The sequence below is a fragment of the Urocitellus parryii genome, chromosome 2, assembly GCF_045843805.1.
Source record: "Urocitellus parryii isolate mUroPar1 chromosome 2, mUroPar1.hap1, whole genome shotgun sequence".
Classification (NCBI taxonomy): domain Eukaryota; kingdom Metazoa; phylum Chordata; class Mammalia; order Rodentia; family Sciuridae; genus Urocitellus; species Urocitellus parryii.
The window spans coordinates 196,535,840-196,543,272 of NC_135532.1; positions in this window are offsets into that span (position 1 = coordinate 196,535,840).

A 7,433-nucleotide genomic window follows, 5' to 3' on the forward strand; every position below is an offset into this window, starting at 1 on the left:
TGCTCTTGATTCTGCCCATAGCTGTTGTAGGTGGGTAACCACCCAAAAGGTTATACTGTATCAGAAACCACCAAAAAAAATTAGTTGGAAATTTCTGTTAAAAAAAAAAGAAAGAGAAGCCACTCATGTTTCAAGGATCCCTCATAATTCAATAAATGCAAGACTTCCTGGAGCATATTTCAAATGTGTCCTGGTATCAATTCTGTAGGCTGAATCACTGTATAATAGATGGGAGTCTGTACTAAAGTTGGTTTAGATGCCCTATTCTTTAAGCTAGATTCTAGTATGTAATTGTTTCACCTCAATTATTTTATTAGAAATATGCTCTAAAGTTGTTGAGGGCTATGAAGTTTAAGAGAACACTACCTATTCACACAGCACTGGCTTCAGATGAGTTTAAGTCTCAGCTGGTGTAATTTTTCAAAAATCTGATGTGGACTATAGTGAAAGGATGATAGAGAAATAATTTTTCTTCTAAGTGCTTTCATTTCTCCATAGTAATGTTTAGAAAAAACATCACTCTTGATTTGATAAACCATTTAAAGGGATGGTTAAATATGGTAAGGAACACAGTTGTAGAAATGTTAATTTCCATTCACAATCAACTTTCTCAACTGAAAGCTAAATTCTAACGTGTTATATATATATTTTTCAATGTACTTTAATAACTCCACAGATTTTTATAATGTTCTTTACAGTGAAATCAATATTTTACTCGAGTCATTTAATTTTCTTGGAGTTAAACATACACGAATACACTTCCTCACAGATTTTCATACATTAAAGCAGACTCTACTGAGCAGCATAGTTTTTAAACAATTTCCTTGGTAATATAAAATATATCTATGATATATTCAGATTTTATAACAACTTCTATCAGTATTCATTCCTTCTGACACTAAGAAATAATATTTCACTAGAGTGAGCAATGTAACTTCTTCACAATCCTGATCTTGTGGTACCATGTTTAAATCTACAAAATCTGCATATCCTAAATTATCCACTAACTGATCATGTTTAAGCAGATGTCAGTTGTATTTATGAAGAATGGTTCAGAGGAGAATAAATATGAAATAAAAGAGTAAACTGTTGAAATACGAGTAATAAAGCTGAATAAATTATGCAATATACATACACAGAAGACCCTGATGATTGTCACTGTATCCTATAGAAGATCTAGAATGTTTAAGAAACACAATAAAGGCTATTTAACATAAATTCTGGAAGCATCAATAAATTTTGTTTCAAACATATTGAAGAAAATAAGTGAGAGAACCAACAGTTTCCTCCCTGCTTTCTGACCTGATTGAAATCTAGATTGTTTAAGGTCTTCACTTTGGTAGGTATTTGTTTCATGCACCAGTTTCAATTTTCATCCCCAGGAGACCTGAAAGAACTTTTTTATACTCTCTTTAAAGCTATCCTGAGATGTTGCTTCAGAAACACTTCATCAATTTGCAGGAGCAGTTTGCCATGAGAACTGGAGAATCTGCAGCATCTTTCTTGATGTGCTCCTCTGGAATCTAAAAACTCAATGCCACAGGCTTTTTTAATCACTGAAAAGTTTTCACCCCTTTTGTGTTCGACTTTTCATATCCAACGTACTGTAATGTGAGCCATACCCCAGATTCTGCCCTGGATAATTCAGTAATTCTTAACAGCTGACTTCAACTTAAAATATTGAATTTGAGGCACACAGAGAACTTCTTTCCTTGGATCATTATAAAACTTCCAGTCAAAGTCACATTTTTATGAAAGAAAAAATAAAGGAAGCTGATAATTTTGTTATACTTGTATTCTTTAGAAACATACTGACACCATTATCTGATTAATGTTTTAGTTGTAAATGACTTTTAAGTTTTGGGGTTTTTCTAAAAAATTTTGTTCAAGACTACTATAGGAGTTAGAGAACTAAGGAAAATATACTTATTTAAAGGCATAAAGATTTCTTTCAAAAGCAAAGCATTTCTTTGAACATGAGATTTAAAAGATGTTTATACATGAAAGGCAGTATACATTCAATTCTTACAGAATTGGAGTTTAAGTAAGTTGATGTTTAACTCTTTCTGTCATAGAGGATCAGAAGGAATATCTATGAAGTTGAAAGAAAACAAAAATAAATTCACATCAATGTTCTTTTTATTCAAAGCAACATTCACCCAGTAAAAGCAAAAAAATATGTTAACTGTATAAATGATTACTTATCGATGTGCTTACTATCATGAAGGCAAGAGAAATGCAGAGAGAAAAAAAGATCAACATTTTTATTTTTCATAAATATTTAGAAGGTGAGGTCTCTTGGTAACATAAAGAAATCAACTTTGTTGATACCTTGATCTAGTTCTTATAGGAAACTCTAAGTTTCATAAGTTTGTAGGCCAAGTCAAAATCAGTCCCAGTTTCCAAATATTACAAGGAAAAGAACATATTGTCTCATTGACTAAATCCCCCAAAAAATATATTTTTGAAAAATGTATTCGTTAATTATAAAAAAAACAGATATAAGTAAACTGTACTTGAGATGATAGAATACAGTGTGGTATCTTTTCAATGCTTCAAATATCTTGATAGTTTTGTTTTATATATACTACTTAGATTGTTTTTAATTGACATTCAAAAGTTAAAAATCAGATAAACACTGTTAAGAACTGATGAAGTTTAAATTAACAGGACAACAATCTTTCTTATTCCTTAATGGACTTCAGCAACAATTTTTACTTCCAGTTTTAACACTTCCATGAAAATTAATCAGGTAAATTAGTTCAGTAAAAAGAATGCTCCAAGCTGAGGAAGTGATTTGTCAAAAAAACCTGCAAACTATTTCAAGACTAGGAGAGGAAAGCTATGTTTCCCAGAAAAAGCAAAATGATAGAGAAATAAAGAGAAAGGACTTAACTTAGCTGGAAACAGTACCAGATGTGGGTGTGCACATTTATAATTCCAAGTCCTGGGAGGCTGAGGCAGGAGCATTGCAAGTTCAAAACCAGCATCTGCAGCTTAAGGAGATCCTGTCCCAGAATAAAATTAAAAGGGCTGGGATGTAGCTTAGTGATAAAGTGCCCCTGCATACAATCCCCAGTACTGTCAACAAACAAACAAATAGCTCATTATTTTTACAATGCTTGTTTTATATTTTTAAATAAAAAGATATAAATATATTGAAAATATTTCATTTATTTGTTGGTACTGGGGACTGGACCCAGGGGTGCTTAACCACTGAGCCACATCCACAGCCCTTTTTGTTTGTTTGTTTTACTTTGAGATAGGGTCTTGCTAAATTGTTGAGGGACTCACTAAATTGCTAAACTTACCTTGAACTTAGAATCCTCTTGCCTCTGTTTCCTGAATTGCTAGGATTACAAACATGTGCCACCATGCCTGGTGAAAATAATTTAAGTTTAGTTAAAAAAACACCAATAAATACATATTCTCCATCCTAAAATATCAACTATTGTTATTTGGGGGTATTTCCATACAACTCTGCTCAGAGTTAATATTATATCTTTATTATTTTATAATTCTAAAAGTAACACACGCTATAAAATTTTAATAGTAGAGAAACAGGTGCTTAAAATTTAATATGTATTGCCTAACTCACCTATAAGTTGATACATATTACATAACACTATTCTCAGATATTGTATATTATTATTCAAAATATTATTATTGAACATATATTACTCTTTCATAACTTTCTTTCCAAGAATATACAAGACACCTTTCTCTGCTAGTACCTATAAACTTATACTTTCCATCTTAATTACATAATAAATAAAATTTTGTTTGACAATTTTATCCTAAACATCTCAAAACTTTTCTTCAAGTTAACACTTAGCTATTAAGTATTTTCTTGAATGATGTATCACATTTACCTTCCTTATCCATTATTTTTTATTAGAAATTTAGACCTCTTCTAGCTTTTCTTCCCTTTCAGTTCCATACTATTTTAATTAACGCTCTCATGACTATGTTTTACAAAATATGGAATACTGATTTAGCTTCCTAGCTATATCAAATGGCACAATCAATCTAAGACAACATAAATGTGTTTGCAATTTTATTCTTCACTCCCAGAAACTGTAAAGTGTCATAAAAAGACCATGCACTTGCAGCCAGGCAAATCTTGTTTCTTACAACATGTTATCCTCTGTGGTTGGGACAACTACCCTTGTGTTAGCTTTTTGTGGCTGTGACAAAATATGTGAGAAAATCAACTTAGAGGAGGAAAGGTTTATTTTGGTTCATAGCTTTACAGGTTTCAATCCATAGTCACTTGGTCTCATTGCTTTGGGCTTGTGATGAGCCAGAATATTATGGAGAGACAAAACTGTTCACTTCATGGTGAACTGAGAAACAGAAAGAGTAAAAGAAAGAAGCCAGGGACAAAATATAATCTGCAAGGCAATTTGCCCAAGAACCTAGTCCTTTCGACTATATCTCACTTAGAGTTTCTACCATCTCCCAATAGTCTATCCATCTATGAATCCATCAATGGACTAATACATTGATGAGGTTAGAGCTCTCATTATCCAATCATTTCCCCAAAGTCCCACCTCTGAACAATGCTGCATTGGGGATCAAGCTTTCAACACACAAGCCTTTGGGGGAACATGCCAGATCTAAACATTAACACCCTTATCTCTTAATCTCCTTTCCTATGTTCTTGAGTCTCAAAATGGAAATGGCGGGGAAAAAAAAATTCTGGTGTTTCTATGAGGTTTCAAGGTGAAAAAAAACATATATGAAGTTCATCTTTTTTTATCTCACTCATGAACAAGGAAGTAACTTTTTTATTCTTCTATAATAATATTTTCTAGAATAAAACTATTTTCTTCCAGTTTCTGGAGCACCAAAGACATCAAGTAATTTACAAACTGGATTGAAAATACCTTCTTGGAAATTTTGAGATATGAGTGCAATCTAGATCTGAGATAGAGTAAATTTAAAATAATGTTTGCTCCCAGAAATTTTTAAAGGATCACCAGTTCTTTTGGCATGGGAACCCCAGAGAAAACTATCCTCCTGATTTGTTGTAGACAATGGTTCTGAGGATAGAATGTGAAGGCAGAGCCCAAGGAAAAAAATCCTATTTTAAATAACTATGACTCAAGTTGTATAAATGGGCTTCAAGACATCAAACCCAGATTATATCAGTGTATTTTGCAGCTCTAAGAAATTATTATAAACAAAAAATAAATACCAGATTCAAAATATAGGCAAAGTTTTGAAAAAACAGTGGCAACTTTGTTTTAAGTTTTTGATTTAAGGTATATTTTAGAAAAACCAGTAAAGCCATCTTAATAATAAAGTCGGCATCTTCTGCTGTGGATGGTAATATTATTATTTAGAAATGTCTTTGACATAAATATAATCAAGCATTAAAGCAGCATGCAGGGCTAAAAGAAAACCAAGTTCATAACTCTATGCATTTTATGTCCCTTGGGCTATTGTTACTTATTTTAATTAAAGAATGTGTACTCCATTCTACACCAATTTTGGCTTTTCCTCAGTGAGATGTGAACAGCATATAAAGAATACTCTAAAAAAGACAAATATGCAAAATAAATAATTCATTTAGTTGATAAGGAACACTTTAGTTTTATTACAAATATGCAAATAATATTCTTTCAACTAGATTAAAACCTTATTTTTAAAAAGTAAGTTCATTAGTTCACCATAATATTATTATAGAAATATTCCACAAATGTACCAATAATTAGAATGTCATCCAAATCTTGTTGGAAAATCCCAAGACTTCCTAGACAACTATGAGTCATGCAATTAACGATTTAGAATTATGAAACAGTGTTATTTTGAATTAATGGTAGTGTTTAGCATTATATAAAGTCACCAGGTTTTCCAGATATTGTGAAAAACTAATTAAATATGAACAAAAATTAGGATTTTGGAACAAATGATAAGAATGTCTTAAAAATTCACTTTTTATTCCCCATCACTCTCACATGTTGCCATGTTATTATTATATTTTTTGTGGATCTGGTAATAGAACCCAGGTATTCATGCATGCCAAGCAAGCACTCTACAACTGAGCTACATCCCCAGCTCCATATTATTTTGAACTATCTTTATCTTCCATATTTAGTTTTCTAAGGTCCACCTACAGTTAAGGAGCAGATGGGAAGTTTGTAATCATACTCCCGCCAGCAGAGGGCAATAGAGCATCGTGTACCAACCCCCCGTCAATGGAAACATTTCATAGGGGAGGTCTTTTCCAATATGAAGAAATATACAAACATAAATTAAAAAGACCTAGTATCTACTTCTGTTTCTTTAAAGTGCTGGTGTGTCTGTGTGTGTGTGTGTGTGTGTGTGTGTGTGTGCAGTGTATGTGCTTATGTGTATTTGTACAGAGTATCTTACGGTTTGAATTATGTTTTCAATAATTTATAATAATTTTATTGAATTTACTATCTTAAATTAATCCTAGGAATTATGCATGAAAAACTAAGAAATGGTCCAGCAGTAAATACTATCCAGCATTTGAGGGAAATTTCAAATTTACACAAATTCCTAATATGTGTAAAGACGTTTCTATAGAGAGAGAACCTATTATTTCTTTCATAGTGTGGCAGGGTAGGGAAAGAACTAATATGAGCTAAAAAAGCACTTTTCATCTCACTAATATTTGTGCAAATAGTACTTCCACTACTTAAAAAATACTTAAAGTATCCCTTATACGATTAATATTTTAAGGTCAATCTGTTTTATTATTTACTGTTTTAAAATAATTTTATTGGGAACTAGTGAAATCTACTTATCAAAAAGTGTTAGGGTTGATTACATAATGTGAAGACCATCTTGACTGAAATCTAATTTAATTAACAATTTAATATTGTCTCTCAAGATTACGATAGTACTGAAGATATTTTGATACTGTGTATTCAAAACTTAATTTATTCCATACTTATAGCTGTTTTAAGGTCAGGGAACCTCTTTCTTGTCTTCCCAGATTTGAATAACTATAATTCTTTCCTCCTACAAGTTTTCAATTCCCCTACTTAAGTCTCACCTGCCCATAAATAGGTAAGCATTTAGAAAGTGCATTTCATGATACTTTCATATATACATTAAAAATTTCTTTTCCATTCTTTCACCTGTGTACCCTATGTAAATCATATGGTACATCTCTGAACTTGTAATGAAATGCTACTGGGTTTTCTTGTTTTGTCAGAGGAATAAAATGGAAAATGGTACATTTTTTAAAATGCCAAATACTAATTTAGGAAATATAGTCCTTTGTTGGCTTTACAACAATTTCTTAATATTCCTTATTATAACGTCTGTTATTTATACAAGCATTGTTCTGATGGCAGATAATAATCAGGAACTATCTTCCCCTTGTTTAGAAACCTGGAAAAAAAAAGATATAATTACATATCAATTTATCCCACTTATCTTAGAATCATATTTAC